This window comes from Leuciscus leuciscus, assembly GCF_965113295.1.
Source record: "Leuciscus leuciscus genome assembly, chromosome: 11".
Taxonomy (NCBI): Eukaryota; Metazoa; Chordata; class Actinopteri; order Cypriniformes; family Leuciscidae; genus Leuciscus; species Leuciscus leuciscus.
In genome coordinates, this window is record NC_138735.1 from 29426240 (window position 1) to 29444573 (window position 18334).

General features: G+C 42.3%; 1 protein-coding gene and 1 long non-coding RNA gene across 2 annotated transcripts in view; both read right to left on the reverse strand.

Moving 5' to 3' along the window:
- LOC309509298 (H-2 class I histocompatibility antigen, Q10 alpha chain-like) overlaps window positions 1-18334 on the reverse strand; it is a 211420-nt gene that overhangs the window by 82534 nt on the left and 110552 nt on the right. The gene's annotated exons all lie outside the window — the stretch shown is intronic.
- Window positions 15331-17262, reverse strand: LOC309509325. The gene is made up of 2 exons (XR_014209849.1): window positions 17129-17262; window positions 15331-15770 (listed from the first exon to the last, which is right to left on the reverse strand). It is a non-coding gene; the product is annotated as an uncharacterized lncRNA (long non-coding RNA).

The window sequence follows — 18334 nt, forward strand, 5'->3', positions numbered from 1 at the left end:
CACTCCAATATATCAAAATGTTCCTTCACTTAAAAGAGCTTAATTATCATATAGAGACAATTACATCCAATCTCAGTAATATGTAAATAGTATCACAGAGCGCAACCAACAACCATCTTGATTACAGGGACTTCGAATAGCTTGTCACCTTAAACATTTGACCGTTCTGTTTTAACAGAAGATCAAAGATGTGACATAAGGAACATGATGTTGGTTGCCTTATGGGCAAGGAAAAATGTTTGATATTGAACTAGTTTTAACTCCTGAAGGTCGTTAGATATGGTGGTGGCTAAAAGATGAGAACAGCTTGTCAAGAGAAATTTCTGAGAAACGAAGGTTAGGTGAATTGAGTATTTAAACTAAAGATAACCTTAGAAAAGATCATAGCATAATGTATTTTAGATTGTTGTAATGGTTCTAATTTGAGTCAAACATTTGTATTTTGACATTTGTGAACTATTAAGGATTGACTATGACTATGATTATTTTAGTTACAGTCCTAGGAGGCTGTTGAAAAGATTATTTGCTTATAGTGAGTGAGAAAGAGACTGCTTGAGTGAAGGAAGGGATGGTACTCTGTCTGTCTTTCTGTTATCAGTCAGCCAAAGAAAGCTGAAGCAAAGTAATAATAATGCACCAAAACAATCCAGCTGACTTTTCTAAAATCAAATGAATAATGAACAGACATGCTTTGAAACTGGTTAAGAGGCCATAAATAAAAACATTAGATAAAAGATACAGGAAAATGTAAGGTTAAAATGTCATTTAAAATTTAAATCTTTTTAGAGAAAAGATATAAATAAGAAATATGAGCGGTTCATAGTCAGGGATGAGTGTGAGTGTTAATCCATGGTTTGTACAGTATGTGTTAGTTAAGGACAACTATCCTGTCTGAATAGTGTGTATAAATTTGTCATTAACCTCTGGAAAGAGTGTTTTAGCATTATAGATGGGTTAAGGCAAATGACAAATTTGAAAGTAAGCTGAGGATTGTGAGTCAATCTGATGAGAAGGCAACACAGAACATAGGACAAGCCTTAAGTTGATTGATCATCGAGCTCTGTCTGTTAATTGTTATTTTGGTCATTTATGATGTGCAGTAAATTTGAATTACTTTCTGGACAGGTTTAAGTATTGATGTGTACATTAGAATTGTGAAGTCGTAGATAGCCGTCAGTCATGTGTTGAGAAAATGTTATAGATTTGACAGCAACAAACACGTAGGCTAAGTAAATATCAGATTATCCAGAGAGCCCTTAACAGTTATGTATTGTAAAAAGGGGAAGATTGTTATTCGACTGACGTTGACGAAGTGTGGAAACCACAACCTGACCTGACCAATTGATGACCTGGAGAATGTTTGTAGATGACTGAATTGCGAGACCAACAACAGGCCTGAAAAGCAGGATACGCTGTGAGACTCTGGGCCGTTGCCTTAAAACAATTTGATAAGAAGATGAAATTGTGGCTTTAAGTAATATTTTTGTTTAAGAGGCAAAGAAAGATGTCTAAAGGAAATGTCACCGGTGCAGGCCGGGGCGGACTCGGATGACCAGCCGCCCCTGACTCCAGACACCACCGTGAGGAGCCGACACCACAGGCACGCAACAGATGGACAAAAGAGGAGGCAAGTAATTGAGTTCAAAGTAACAATCTTTATTGAATAGCAATCAACTTGAGAAAAGAATCAGCAACTCTCCTCTTCTAGGGCTATTTGACCGGAGTAGCCGCTGGATCGATTCTTCACTGCCTTCGGGACACAATAGTGCGATAGTGACTCTAAAAGCTTACTTCACAGCGTTGCTGCACATCTACAGGACTCAGACAGTAAGTAACAGGTAATGTATTCTTCTCAGTATCAGATACGTCGTCGGGCACAATGGTGAGACAGTGACTCTAAAAGCTTACTTCGCAGCGTTGCTGCACATCTGCAGGACTCAAACGGGAAGTCACAGGTAATGTATTCTTCTCTCAACAGCAGATTCTCTTATCATGACATGAAGGGGAAATTGTGACTTTAAAACTCACTTCACAGCGTTGCTGCACATCTGCAGGACTCAGACGGTAGGTAACAGGTAAGGTTTCTTCTCTTAACAGCAGCTTCTCTTATCAGGACGTGAAAGGGGAATTGTGACTTTAAAACTCACTTCACAGCGTTGCTGCACATCTGCAGGACTCAGACGGTAGGTAACAGGTAAGGTTTCTTCTCTTAACAGCAGCTTCTCTTATCAGGACGTGAAAGGGGAATTGTGACTTTAAAACTCACTTCACAGCGTTGCTGCACATCTGCAGGACTCAGACGGTAGGTAACAGGTAAGATTTCTTCTCTTAACAGCAGCTTCTCTTATCAGGACGTGAAAGGGGAATTGTGACTTTAAAACTCACTTCACAGCGTTGCTGCACATCTGCAGGACTCAGACGGTAGGTAACAGGTAAGATTTCTTCTCTTAACAGCAGCTTCTCTTATCAGGACGTGAAAGGGGAATTTTGACTTTAAAACTCACTTCACAGCGTTGCTGCACATCTGCAGGACTCAGACGGTAGGTAACAGGTAAGGTTTCTTCTCTTAACAGCAGCTTCTCTTATCAGGACGTGAAAGGGGAATTGTGACTTTAAAACTCACTTCACAGCGTTGCTGCACATCTGCAGGACTCAGACGGTAGGTAACAGGTAAGATTTCTTCTCTTAACATCAAAACACTTTCATCAGACATTAGCGAGAGACTCGATAGGCAGCTTTACCAGCGATGTTGTACATCTTCAGAGCTCGGTCAGTAAGTATAACGATTCAGACTTTTCCACAGCCGTACGGTTCTTCACGAGACTTGTACTTTCAGAGAGAGGGAGAGGATTAACAGGAGCCTTCAATGAGGAATTACTTCACAACAATATTCAGTGGAAGAGAGGACAATACAAAGCATTACTTCACCAGTTCAGTTGTATCGTTCTGCGATTTAGATGGAGACCAGCAGATCATCTCACAAGAATGAAAGCAGGCGTTGGAAGACTCTTCTCAGCATAGCACACAGCACTCGTGTTCACTACAAATCCACAGCATTAATTCGACGTGCATCAGGTAAGGCAAACAACTGCAAATCACTCACACAGTAGGGCTGATCAGAAGCCTCGCTTCATCCATGCATTTCAACGGGAATATTCAACTCTCAATTCCTCTCCAATGTATCTGAAACAGATGTCCTCCTCAACAGTAAATTTCACATTCACAGTCTTTTCTTCAAGCTTTACATTTGATTCAATGATGAAATTAATTCACTTATCTTTGTTCCTTCCTCTTCCAACGCAGATCCAAGCAGCAGTTCAATCCAGTAGAATTCCACAAGCAGTTCTAAACGACAGACTCCAATAACAGTTCTTCACTTACACAAATTTCCAGGATCACAGCATCAAATGCAAGCACTCAAACAGGAGATCTTCTACCCCAAAACACAACGACTGAGACCCAGCCAAACAACTGGTCACTTGAACACCGATTGACTTTTACCAGTTCCAGCCTTTACCTCAACTCGACTTCGAGTGGCTCTTTTATCCTCCTCTTGTGAAGCGGAAAGCCTGTGTAAACACCGCTCCTCTCTGCCTCACACCTGTCGTGCATCGGCGGTAATTAGTTTGGACAATATCTCCGCTACACCCGGAACCGGAGTGAGGCGTTACACCAAAATAATTCCCCTCGGGGAACACAAAAAGAAAACAAAGGTTCCGCTTTTCCCAGCATTTTGTCACCCGTGACATCCCCCCTTGCCAATCGGTTCTAGTCCCTAGAACCGGTCTTCTCTAATGCCATTCGCCATATCTCTCAGGCGGCTGTCCTTGGTTGTCCCGCTGGGACCGTCGGGTGGCGTGGGTGAAGCCGCTCGGGCCTCCGCTTCAGGGTTCCGCTGGGGCCGTCGGGGTGGCGTGGGTGAAGCCGCTCGGGCCTCCGCTTCGGGGTTCCCTGGGACTATTGCCCACCCTACCATGGGCACATTGGGGGCAGGCGGCGCACTCTGTGTTTCAGCCGCTGGCTGTGGATAGTTCGGACATGGACGGAGCAAATTTCGATGAAGTACTCGTATAGGTCCCGGTTTTCCCTCAGGCCGTACCGAGTAGACTGGAGCATCAGGCCCCTGCCGGTGCTCCACCACATATGGTGTCGATTCCCAACGATCATGGAGCTTTCCTTTCCCTGGACGTTGGTTGTCCCTTACCAGCACTCGCTCTCCAGGCAGTAAAGGGGCTTCTCTGGCAGTTCGATCATACAGTCGCTTGTTCTTAGCTGCTGCAGCACTCAAATGGCCTGAAACTCGCTTGTAGGCATTTAGTAATTGTTGGTGGTGTCGATTTACCCAGTCCGTGGTGTTGTACTCTCCTTCGGTGGTCTCGGTGCCCAGAAGCAAGTCTACAGGTAGACGTAGATGACGCCCAAACATGAGGTAAGAAGGGGCATACCCGGTGATGCTGTGCACGCTATTGTTATAGGCTTGTAGTAACGTAGGGAGGCTCTCGGCCCATTGACACTGCTGCTCACTCTCCAACGTTCCCAATAGCCCCAACAGGGTCTGATTGAATCTTTCACATCCCCCGTTGCCTTGGGGGTGATACGAAGTCGTGTGTGTCTTTCGACAACCATAGAGCTGGCTCAGCTCCTGTATGACTCGGGACTCAAAATTTGGACCTTGGTCCGAATGGAGGGTCTCTGGACAGCCAAACGGCTGTATTACCGTTTTCCAAAGGGCATTGGCTGTAGTCTCTGCCGTCTGGTCTACTGTGGGGACGGCCCAGGCGTACTTGGTAAACAGATCCGTCATTACCAGGATGTTTTGGTATCGATCTGCGGGTCTCCCTAGGGTCAGGAAGTCAATCCCTATGATGTGCAGAGGTGCCTTCGGCCGAAAGGGAACCAGTGGGGCTCGAGGTTCCTTCCGGAGTTTGAACAGCGTGCACCGTGGACAACTCTGAACAAACTCTTCAACTTTCTTCTCCATCTTTGGCCAATAGAAATACCTCCTCAACAGTGACAAAGTCTTTTCTTGGCCTTGATGGCCAGGATGGGTGTGATAGGCAGTCAACAGCTCTTGGACTTGGTCCTCTGGAACCACCACTTGATACCTGGTTTCCTGAGTTCTTGGATCTCGCAGTGAACGACAAATTACCCCTCCTCTGATCCGCAGTCTCTTCCGCTGCTTCAGGAGCTGTCGTACTCCCACTGTCTGAGCCTGCCTTTCCTCGGCTCGCAGCCCGAATCCTCGCCTGAGATGCGAGGCGACCTGACACAGGTCTTCGTCTCCCTGCTGTAATCTTCTCCACCGTCCGGGGTCCCATCCCCAACTGGACGGAACATCCCCCTGGGTCCCGGGAGCTTCCACGACCGCTACCAATAATTCATCCTCTTGACCAGGGATATCGAGGTGCGTTGGACCGTCTCTCTGAATGGCTGGGAGTCTGGACAAGGCATCAGCATTCGCGTTTTCTCTGCCAGGTCGATACTTAAGCCGATAGTCATAATTAGCCAGCTGAGCCACCCAACGCTGCTCCACTGCTCCCAACTTGGCAGTCTGCAAATGGACTAGAGGGTTGTTGTCCGTGATCACAGTCACCTTAGCTCCCCATAGGTAGTCTTTGAATTTCTCGGCCATGGCCCATTTCATGGCTAGTAACTCTATCTTAAAGGAACTGTAGTTTGCTGCGTTCCGCTCTGCAGGATGCAAGCTTCGACTGGCATAAGCAATTACCTTCTCCACTCCTTGTTGCTCTTGAGCTAGTACCGCCCCCAATCCTGCGTTGCTGGCATCGGTATACAGGAGAAACGGCTGAGTGAAGTCTGCATAGGCCAGGATAGGGGCCCTCAAAAGTTCCTGCTTCAGATTTTGAAAGGCTATTTCACATGCTGAGTCCCATTGCACCGTCGATGAGCCTTTGCCACGGGAACGTCCAGTACCAGCCAAAAGCTGGTTCAATGGCTTAGCAAGCCCAGAGAATCCTTTAATAAATCGTCGATAATATCCTACGAAGCCTAGGAAAGACCGCACTTGTCTCACTGTTCGTGGGGGCTCCCAGCCTTGGACTGCTGCAACTTTCTCTGGATCAGGGGATATACCGGCAGCGCTGACTCGATGTCCCAGGAACTGTACCTCTTTGCGAAACAACTGACATTTATCTGGCCTCAACTTTAGCCCATATCTCTCCATGGCCCGAAAGACATTCTCCAAGTGATGCAGGTGAGTTTGAAAGTCAGGGGAAAAAACGATTACATCGTCCAAATAGACCAGCGTGGACTCCACTAGTTGCCCTCCCAGGCACCGCTGCATAAGTCGCTGGAAGGTCGCAGGGGCGTTGCACAAACCGAACGGCATCCGGTCCCACTCGAATAGCCCTAACGGTGTGGTGAAGGCAGTTTTCTCTCTGTCGCGGTCATCCATCTGTACTTGCCAATATCCGCTGGCCAAATCCAAGGTTGAATACCATGCTGCTTGAGTCAAACTCGTGAGGGAATCTTCGATCCGCGGCAACGGGAATGCATCTTTCTTGGTCACACTATTGAGCTTGCGGTAGTCGACACAGAATCTCCAGGCTCCCGTTTTCTTCCGTACTAAGACAATCGGGGCTGCCCATGGACTACTACTTTCTCGAACAATCCCTCTATCTAGCATCCCTTTTAGCAGAGCGCGGACTTCAGTGTAGAGAGTGGGGGGCACCGGACGGTACCGCTCCCGACTAGGTGTTGCTTCTCCGGTGGGTATTTGGTGCTTAATCACTCCTGTACAACCATAGTCTTCCTGAGAACACATGTTTCCACCTCTTCAGGAGCTCCTGGAGCTGTAACACTTGTCCTTCCTCCAGGTCCTCACCCTTCAAAGACTCCCCCATCAAATGGGTCGGCATTTCCCCTCTCACAGGGCCTGTACTGGCCTCCACCGGACGGACGGCAACTTCTACTACCGCAGGGCTCACCTGCCTGAAACAGACATCTTGTTGCTCTTGGACTTGGACAGGACGGACAGATGAAACTCGAACCAGACGTTGGTGTCGACGAAGGAGTACTGGGTAGGGATGGGCGTTTCGCACCTTCACTGAAACTCGCCCTCGTCGTATGACCGCTAGCCCATGGGCTACTTCGATGGGTTGACAATCTTCATGGGGCTCTACCAGGACACAGTTACCTGACTCACGGGGTCCAGCAGGCACTCGGACCCAGAGAACAGCCTCGCTCCGGGCTGGAACAGACAGAGCGTACCGGCAGGTGACTCGACCGATATCTTCCCGCTCTTGCACCTGATTTGCTGCATGGACTCTTCGACAATCGGCCAGGATCTGGTCCCAGTCCTGCCTTACTGCTAATGGGGACGTTCGGGCCGGTCGGCCTTTAAACAGCTCTTCCCAGCAATCCAGAATGACATTCATCCCTAGCAGTGCTCGATGGAGACCCAAGCAGTGGTCTCGAACAATGACAACACCCTTCTGGTGGACAAGGACCCCTCGAACCAGGAAGTCTACCACGATGTACCCAGTGTAAGGGATATCCAATCCATTCGCTCCACGTAATGTGAGTCTTGAAGTTTCCGTCCTGTGAAGCCGATGATCCGCGAATAACTCCAGAGCCAGACTCTCTGAAAACAATGTGACCTGAGAACCTGTATCGACCAGACAATTAATCTTCATTCCATTGACTTGTACTTCCACGGTGGGACAACGCCCAACCCAGTCGTCTCTCATCCCCGGAACAGAACAAGGGTCTCTTGAAGGGGTTCCGGCCACTTGACCCACAGTGACCGGTGGAACTAAAAACCCCCTTGAGAACTTCGACGACGGTCGCACTGGCGGCTGATATGTCCCGGATTTCCACAATTGATACAGATGGGTCGACCCTGATGATCCCACTGAAACCGGGGGCCCGTCGGACGCGGACAGCACTCGTGTTCACTACAAATCCACAGAATTAATTCGACGTGCATCAGGTAAGGCAAACAACTGCAAATCACTCACACAGTAGGGCTGATCAGAAGCCTCGCTTCATCCATGCATTTCAACGGGAATATTCAACTCTCAATTCCTCTCCAATGTATCTGAAACAGATGTCCTCCTCAACAGTAAATTTCACATTCACAGTCTTTTCTTCAAGCTTTACATTTGATTCAATGATGAAATTAATTCACTTATCTTTGTTCCTTCCTCTTCCAACGCAGATCCAAGCAGCAGTTCAATCCAGTAGAATTCCACAAGCAGTTCTAAACGACAGACTCCAATAACAGTTCTTCACTTACACAAATTTCCAGGATCACAGCATCAAATGCAAGCACTCAAACAGGAGATCTTCTACCCCAAAACACAACGACTGAGACCCAGCCAAACAACTGGTCACTTGAACACTGATTGACTTTTACCAGTTCCAGCCTTTACCTCAACTCGACTTCGAGTGGCTCTTTTATCCTCCTCTTGTGAAGCGGAAAGCCTGTGTAAACACCGCTCCTCTCTGCCTCACACCTGTCGTGCATCGGCGGTAATTAGTTTGGACAATATCTCCGCTACACCCGGAACCGGAGTGAGGCGTTACACCAAAATAATTCCCCTCGGGGAACACAAAAAGAAAACAAAGGTTCCGCTTTTCCCAGCATTTTGTCACCCGTGACAGAAATTTGGCTGAAGGACAATGTTTGGGTTAGCAAACTTTATCCAAACAAATGTTACCAAATAAATATTAACAAATATTGCAGTTTTCCTGTAGCTCAAACATTAGAGTTTGACACCTGTAACGCCAAGGTCATGGGTTTGATTTCCGCGGGAAAGCAAGAACTGATAAGAATGTAAATGTGTATCTTGAAATGTAAGTCGCTTTGGATAAAAGCGTCTGATAAATGTAAGAGAATCTTATTATGTTAAATTGATGCACAAGATGAGATCTCGTGCATCAAGAGGAGGATGATAACAGTTGCCAAATATGGTTTACTAAGGGGTTCACATTTGCTGAAAGCCATCGCACAGGTGGGAAGATAAATGTTGGAAGGACACTGGGTTTAATTGGGTAAAAGCCCTGCAAGAAGTCATTTTTCCCCCGAACAAAATTGCTGTGTGCATTGTTTGTATTTTTAAGTGTGCTAATAACAAGAATTGTTTCGACAGGAAACGCCAGGGCAGATGCGGCAGCACAGCAGACAAAAGAAAACTATGTGACAATAACCTCAACATTTGTTTTTCTTTACAGAAGATGCAGACTTTTGCGCACATGGCATGAGCAAAGACACACTTGACTAGTAATCCGGGCCTGGGTCATTATTGTGGCAGAAAGATGCCACACCTTGCGCAGCGCATAACTTAACATTTTTATTTTTCAGGATGTCAGAACGGATTGCATCAAACAGAACTGATTCTGTTCCAAATGTATACATATTGTCTGGCTAACATGAGCAAAGTGAAGAAACAGTGCCTAACACTGTGCAATGCCTAACTTAAAATTTTCATTTTGCAGGATGTCAGGATGTTTTGAACCAAACAGAACTGATTCTGTATTGTTTTGTTAACATGAGCAACGTGGTTTGAGTGTTTTTCAGGGGAAAAGGACCCTGGGTGCTATTCAGTGAGAAAGAAATTATCCAGTGATATGTTTCAGGTTGAAAATTCCACAGATCACACCAAAAGGGACGACAAGACAAGCGGTCACTAACAAAATCACTTAAGGTCTGCATTCACAGGTGACAGCAAACAGTAAAAGACTCATTCCAGTGGGGGTGCGATCATGATCTAAGGGAAAACCTTGTAAGGATTTGAAAATCAACCAACCAACATCAGCAACCCCACACGCCAACGCGAAGAATAAAGCGAGAGATCAAGGATATGTGCTAGAAACATTCCTCTCTTGCCCACGCTGGAAAGACCATTTCAACGATGCGCAAAGTGTCAAAATGGTGAAGATGGAACGTCCATGGGGCAACGAGATGATCAACACATCTGGAGAAAGATGTGGACCAACTGATGGTTTAAGTTTAGCAGAAGAATATGTTTCGTGATGATTTTGATGATTGTATTTGATTGAATCAAACTAGGTATTGATTTGTTTGGTGCAAATGTAGAAAATCTATTAACTGATGTGTAATAAGCTATGAAAGACAGTCCATAATGGAAGTATTAGAGTTAATTTTGAACAACTACATTGGTTAGAAGGATGTAGGGTTTGAAATGAGAGATTTTTATTCTACTTTTAATCTTTGAATTTTATTGGTAAACATTTTTATTCAAATCAACCAGGGGTGTTAAATTGATATGGTTTTCCTACTATGACAATCTATACTATTTCTTGTTTATACTGGAGTGACTGAGGGTCCGATTTATCGGGAAATGAGGTAACAGTGCTTATCCATTTAGCCCGGCTTCAGATAAAATGTTTACTTGCTTGCTCCAAAGTTTTTATTTGTATTTTATTTTTCTTATTCCTTTCAAGGTTCAAGAAGAGTGATCAGGTATATGAAAATCAGACATGAAGGGTATGACTGTGATGTAAATACTTGAATTAATCCTATTATTATGATTTAATAGTATAATGGGTTTGATTAAAATTAGAAAAACAAGGGTGAATTTTATGCATAGTTTATCAAAGAATGATAAAGAGGAGGAAACTGTTACGGAAAAATTCAGTATTACAAATTCATTTGTTTCCAAACTGTTAATTTCATTTAATCATCTGTTTCTGTGAGGGTTTTCTAGCAGCTGAAGGGGAGGACAAGCAAAACAAACGTAATAAAAGCAGATGGGCCAGGAAGATAGACACCTAGGGCACGAGAAGGGATCCAGGCAGGAGAATGCAGGAGGTAATTTAGGTCGTAAACGAAAGCCTTTTGGTATCTCAGAGACAAAGAACAGTTTGACCAGCCAAGGGGGGTAGAAAACCAGTTGAAGATATCCCATATCTTTAAGGAAAACTACAGAAACTTGGAAGGAGGGGTCATGATGACAGAGAAAACTGTATAAAATGTCTTTGTTTTATTGGGTCACCAGGCATTCTGTTTCAAGGCTGGGTGGCTGCGGTCTGTGGAAAGAATCCTCAAAGAATAAACCTTTTCACTTTATAACAATTTTGCCTCTTGAAAGTTTCTTACACCTTTGATGCTGTTTTTATTAATCTCTGAAAATTGCTCTTACACACCCATAGACTGTAAATAAAGATGGACGACGCATCTTCACTCTCTTCTATTGTAGAAATGCGAAGTCCCAATATGGCGCTGACATCTTGCGCTGATTTGAGACCTGATTCTGCACAGTCGTGAGAGTGAGAGTCCCGTCCACAATCCCGCAGAATCGGTTAGTCCAGTTCACTGCAGAACAACTTATATCGGTGTGAAATAAACTGTTATGGACATGTAGAAATTAAAGTTGAAGCTCCAGTTTCCTCCCGAAAATCCCCCAAAAAGTGACTACTTCGTTTAGAGAAGCTGTCAATCACAGCTGTCAATCATGGCATCACATTCCCGTTTTTATAGCATCAAATAACTAAGACCAAACTTATTTAAAAAAAACCAACACTTAAGCTTACATCAGCGTGATAAAAACTACCTAAAATGACAGAAAATCTTTGAACAAAAATTAGTTTGAAGTGTAATTTGATTGTTTAGTTTCCCTCGCGTCCCATTATAGACTACATGGAGAGGGCGGGGTTTATGAGCGATACTGGGACCAGCCACCTGGGGGCGATAGAGACACTTTGGCCTAACCTTTCAGCACTTGTGCGGCGCACTTGTTCACACCAGCCCCTGATGTCCCTCATGTGCCAGAAGGATGAGGCGTTCCCGCAGTGCAATATGAACAATCAAACGATTCCCTCTGAAAATCAATGGAGATTCAACAACCAGTTCATGTCTAACAGGAAAGTATGGATGTAAGTCACTGAGGATAGACCTTTACAGTTTAGGCCAACCTGACTGAATTGTCTGGCATAACTGTGACAGTTCTGGACAGTTCTCGCATTCAGCTTCATGAGTTCACACTCATGCTTCATCAAAAGTAGTACCTTGATCTGGCAGAGTATAAAACAGGCGCTGGCCTTCCGTCCCCAAGCAAAGCAGCGAGACCCCTCGTCTGCGTATCTCCGGCCATGCATCTCCGTCATTATGAAAGACTTTCTGCCACGTCTCAAATGGATTCGGTGGCTCCACACTGACAGTGAGAAACCGGGGTTTGCTCGGCACTGAAGCACTCATCCTCATCGTCAATTTGTGGTGTTTTCACCCTTTTAACAGAACACACTTCATGCAGGTGTCATAGATTTTTCCCTAAACCTTACTAAGTCCTATCTCATCTGTCTACCGGGGCCGTCTCCAATCGACGATCCCTTTCTATTCTAAGTCTACCTAACTAACTTGCTTCCCTAACTAGCTTTCTTCCTACGCAGGAATAATCGACAAACAGACCTTAGCAAATGTCCTTTAAATGCTTTAATCACGGCCGGAGGATCTCTCGAGCAGTTCTCAGGGAATCTCCCCCAAGAAGAAGCAAGGCTGGAGGATCTCTGACAAATTCCATTGAGAATCCCACCAGCTAAAAGAATACAACAGTTTTTATAGAATATGGAGGGTATGGCAAAAATGTCATAATGCATTACATAATTTCCCCACAATTTGATTTGTTTTCATAGACAAACCCTTCTGTAACCAGGTAAAGCAAACTTTGTTTTAATGATTACTTCATTGTTCATAGTCATCTGTCTAGTTTCAATTCCCAAATGTGTTATTTATACACTCACACAACCAAAGTCAAAGGGGTATGGCAACACAACATACAGCATTCAAAAACACAGGACAGAACGTTTTAGTGCATTGTGTTTCAAAGTGTTATCATGTTAGGCCTGAAAAAGGAAGTAAGGTTAGATGTTAAAGACATGGTTAGTTTGATATACAGTTTACTATTTTATCTATTAAAAATTTACCACACGGAGTACTATCATAGATATGGAGTGAACGGCCAGATAACTAAAAGAAGAAGAAGAAGAAGAAGTACAATCATAGACTGTAAAAAAAGATGGACGACGCAACTTCACTCTCTTCCACTGTAGAAAAGTGAATCTGCCAATGTCCCAATATGGCGCTGTCACAGTAACAGAAGGAGAAGACTCAGATCTAACGTAAAACAACAGTGTCTTAAACAGGAGGTAAACAGGTGAGCATGGGATTCAGAGTAGCAGGTTTGCACTTAGCTTTAACATTCACAGTTCTCTGTTGGTTGTAGTGCTGACTGGTGTGTGTGCAGAAGTAATGACAGAGATGAAGAAGGACTGAGGACAGGTAAGTTTCCAAGGTGAGTATTCGAGTAAGTCTTTCCATAGGTATAGATGAGACCAGACAAAGGTGCTAGTGTGAAGTAACTGTTTGTATGAGTCCTAATGAGCATGTGCAGGTGATTATAATTGGTGTGATAATGATCTAGTGGGCGGAGCTGATGGGTCTGGTGCTGTGGATGGCTCTGAGACTGTGACAGGCCCTAATTATGGGACTGAGTCTGCGCAGAAGTGAGAGTGAAGTGGAGCCGCGGTATCAAGGTCCAGTTTACTGCAGAACAACTCATGTCAGTGTGAAATAAATCATGGAAATGTAGAAATTAAAGTTAAAGCTCCGATCTCCTCCCGAACAAAGTCAGTTGGTGCCTCAGTGACTACTTTACTCAGAGAAACCATCAATCTCAGCTGTCAATCATGTCGTCACACGCCCGCTTTTATAGCATTAAATAGCTACTTAAAAAAACGAACAACTGAATTTACATCAGCGTAACAAAAACGACCTAAAATGACAGAAACCATCTTTGAAAAAAACTTATTTGAAGTGTAAATTGATTGTTTAGTTTGTTACACATCCCATTTGATTTACATGGAGAGGACGGGGTTAATGAGCTGTACTGGGACCAACCACCTGGGGGCGATCAAGACGTTTGGCTTCAATTTTCAGGACTTGTGTGCAACTAACACTGAGGATGCGTCCGAAATTGCCAAACTTTTTTGAATAAGTAATTACTTAACGACCACTAAAAAAGTGCATTCTACAGTATTAATGAGTGTAGTATGAGTGTAATCTGGACGTACTATATTGGCCATGTTGTCATTATCATGTGACCTACCAGTGTCGGTTGCGTCGCTTCACTGTAGTCGGTCAATCTGGGGACTTGTACTGTAAATTCGGACATACTTCTTTTGTCACATACTGCTTTTCACCCATATATAGTAGTGAAGTTTGTGATTTCGGATTCAGCTTAAACCTTTATTCTTTTTCTTCGCATTACTCAACACAGTTTCTCACTAGAGCCTGAAGTGCTGCAGTTCCACATTATTACATCTGTTATAGTGAGCAATTACTATGAATTGAACACCAAGTATTGTATACTTCTCAACACAACAGATCTGTACTGTGACGGACGGGTTTGACTCAAATATGCTCTGAATCAGAGAAAACTGAATGTGTAAACTGATATGAAATCAAACAAACCATATATTGTTTGTTTTGTACAATACACTATATGACAAAGTCAATGTTACAAAGATGTTTCTGAACCTTTTTCAAGTAGGCCTAGCTATCATCTCAAGCTTATAATGAATTTATTACTCATAACTCATTTTAGCAGAAGTGAAACTGTTCCAGTTCAGAGCGTTGAACCAGTAAAAGAGTGAAACTGTGAGTTTGAGATGAAAATCTCATTTGCATTGTCAGGTTTAGTGATTGTGACGGTCTCAGAATAGAGCAGCTCGTCTCCAGTGACCATGTTCAAACCCCAAGAGCTTCATTTCACATTTACTGCTGAATGCAGCTGTTCTCAACTATTACAATTAGGGGTGTAACGAGACCCTTATGTCACGATCCTGAACTCACAATACCATATTATTGCCATACTCCATCAAAATGGTACATTTGGTTTAACATTGTGTGTGTAAATGAATAGGCTTGGACTTGGTGCTGATAACCCAATGCACAGGACAATAGAGACACCAGAATAATACAATTATTTCAGACGAATATGCTTGATGTCTCTGACTAGATATATCTAAAATAATGTAGGACACTTTTTACTGGTAACATCAGACATTTGGCATTATCAGGACCCACAAATATTCCCCCATTGCATTATTATACATTATATTTAACATTATATACAGTAGTTTAATGTAGTAATGGCACGAAAACCCTGCAAACTTGAATTTTTTAACACAGTAAACTTTCATTTTGGGTGAATAATACGATACATATTGTCACTAACCACTGTAATTATTGTTACACCCCTAATTACAATCAATCAAAAGCCGCTGAAACTTTAGTGCAGGACTTTGAAGGAACGACACACTGATCAATGATGCAGTCCAACACAAATGTGCGCTTGCGTTCAGATGAAGCTTTATTGAATGAACAGCAATGGCAGCACATTGACAGACTGCTTCAGTATTGAGCTGTAAATCACGTGACGCTCAGATACGCTGGTCTTCACTGGAGAAACATCAGCACTCGGAGCTCTTGAGGAACGAGGCCTCGTGAGCAGCTCCGGCATGTGTTCCTCTGCAGACGAAGCGCTCTGTGTCTTCCCAGCGTGCTTTGCTGAGGCTCAGGACGCTGCTGCGACTGTAGAGACCGTCCCGCTCGCTCTCTGCGCTGGTCTGAACCCCCTCGGTGACCTCTGACCCGTCCAGCGTCCAGCTCACCGTCGCCCCCTGTGGAGAGTAAGAGCTGAGCAGGCAGAGCAGAGCGGAGGAGTCTCCAGAGATCAGCAGAGAAGAGGGAGACAGCAGAGACACGGAGGGAGACACGGAGGGACCCGCTGGAACACACACACACACACACACACACACACACACACATTCATGAATGATCGTTTGATTTTAAATATACAAGTTACATTTCAAATGATCCACAGAATGAGTTTGAAAAACATTGTCCAAGTAAATTGATGGTTATATTGAGATGTCGTTATAAGATCTAGAAAACAAATTTATATGATCATTTCAATATTAATTGTATTTTTAAAATATTCTGATATTCAGAAACTCACAATCATAAACATCAGCAAATTTGATTGTTTAAATGATTAATTTTCAAAAAGCTCTTCAACTGAGTTTCTTTCTGTCTGATGAAAATTATAAAAAAAAATATACATTTTGTCCGCATTATACAACTTTTGTTTCATGAGTTTAAAAAAGCCTTTAATATTAACATTTACCAAGAATTATAGACAAAATTATATATGAAGAAATTATTGAATAGATTTTAAAGTATCTGCAGTCAATACATGAAAGGAACTAAATGTTAGCAGTAATAAGATGTTAAATTATTCATGTAAAATGAAAAATGACATTTAAAATATAAATTATAGGATTTAATAAAAATGGGAAAAAACATACTCATTAGATTTTTTTTTCAGAAGTTACAGAACATTTTAATCTCAAATTATTTAAAAAAAAATGTTGTCCACATGAAAATGTATTAGTATATTGTGATTTCTTCATAAATAATCATTTAAATATTAATTGTATTTAAAAAAAAATTCTTACATTTTGAGACTCACAATAAATCGTCATTTTCAGCAAAGTTTCAACTATACCTTTTTTAAATCCTCTGTTTAGACACTTACAATCATAATCATCAGCAAACTTAACCATTAAAATTGTCGATTTTTAAAATGCTCATTATCTACATTTCTCTTTGTCTGATGATGATACTTACATTTATACATATTAAAATATACATATTTTTACATATTTATACATATATTAGATTATACATATTTATTCTATATTATTAAATATATATTATATTATTAAACTTTGGAGGCATTTAAAAACCCTTAATTGTTAAATTTACTATTAATTATAGACAGAATAACATACATCAAGAAATAATTGAATATATCGTAAAATACTGCCATCCATACATTAAAATACAGCCAAATGTTACCAATAATAAGTTAAATTATTCAAGTGAAAAGAAAAATGACATTTAAAAACAATATGAAATATAAAACTTAGATTATGAAATAAATAAATGATAAATTGCTTTTCAAAAAACAATTTTTATAATAAATGAATTATTTTGTTGACAAATATTTGCTGAAATATCTTAAAATAAAATGGATTAATTAAAATATCATACATTTTTATAGATAATTTAAGAAAGACTTACTTCTGATCACCAGTTCAGTTCCTCCACCGAAAGTGTACCACAGTGTTTCATTCTAGTGAAAGAGTCGTACAAAAACCTCCGTCACACTCAAATGAACACACACACACACACACACACACACACACACACACACACACACACACACACACACACACACACACACACACTGATATGAGACTCAACATCAGGATTATTGAACAGTCTCATCGTCTCTAAATGTCTCTTAATGCATGAAAACTATTTAAATAATATCTAATATCTAAATAAATAATATAATCAGAAAGACGCTGTACTGATCTTTACACATCTTAACTGGGAGTTTCTAAATGATCATATGTTTCTCAATGCATTTTAATGACCTGTGACCTCTGGAATGACCTTTGCCCTCTCATGGAGTTCACAGTGAAATACTTGTTTCTTTTAGTGATGAAACTGTCATTTGATTCATCAGAAAGTCTGAACTCTGAACCAGAGACTCGTGCAGAATAAAGAAGAAATGATTTCTAAACTCCTAAAGAAGTGAAAACACACTCCATTGGATCATGAGAATAAAACACATTAAAGGCCACAAAACTGGATCAGTTTCTTCTGCATGTGTTCATTTTCATGTGTGTTTTCCTCCAGCTGGTTTTTGCTCAGAGAGTCACTTTGCATCGGCACGTGTTTCAGCTCTCCGAGTGTTTATAGCCTTCAGACTCACACACTTTATAACACACTGCTGTTTACCACGGTACAAACCCAACAAACACCATGAATCTCTTCAGCAGCTTCATCTGGATTCTGACCGCTTTTATTCCAGGTAACAGAAGTCAAAGAGTCTTTAATGTTCATGTCATTTGATGAAACTCATATAATGTTGTTGTCAACAGCGTCCAGAGGAATCACTGTGACTCAGCCTGAAGTTGTGAATGTTTCTGAAGGACAAATCGCCACTATAGACTGTTAAACTGATGCTGGGATAGATAGCTGGGGTTTAGCTTGGTATCAGCAGAAACATGGAGAAGCTCCTAAACTCATCATTACTGGGGTAAATTATCTCTATGATGAGAGTCTCAGTCGATTCAGTGGGGATGGAAGATCTGGAGGAACTGATTTCACTCTGACCATCAGTGGAGTCCAGACTGAAGATGCTGGACATTATTACTGTCAGAGTTATCACAGTGGTCCAGTGTTCACACAGTGATAAAGAGTCGTACAAAAACCTCC